This window comes from Monodon monoceros, unplaced genomic scaffold (assembly GCF_005190385.1).
Source record: "Monodon monoceros isolate NGI ecotype Baffin Bay Population unplaced genomic scaffold, NGI_Narwhal_1 Super_Scaffold_4, whole genome shotgun sequence".
Lineage (NCBI taxonomy): Eukaryota > Metazoa > Chordata > Mammalia > Artiodactyla > Monodontidae > Monodon > Monodon monoceros.
The window spans coordinates 4,678,988-4,679,203 of NW_021703781.1; positions in this window are offsets into that span (position 1 = coordinate 4,678,988).

Consider the following 216-nt stretch of genomic DNA (forward strand, 5'->3'; position numbering starts at 1 on the left):
GCCGGGGCAGGCTCAGCCCGAGCGGCGGGGCATGCCGCGCCGGAGCGGCGGCGGCGGCGGCCGGGCGGCGCGGAGCTCGGGCGCGGCGCGGGCCACGGGTCGCTCCGCTGCTCTCTCACAGCTCCTGGCGTCGCCGCTCTCCAGCGCCCGCGTCAGCGCCCAACCCGCCTCAGCTCCGCCGCCGCCGTCGCTGCTGCTGCTGCCGCCGCGGCCGCT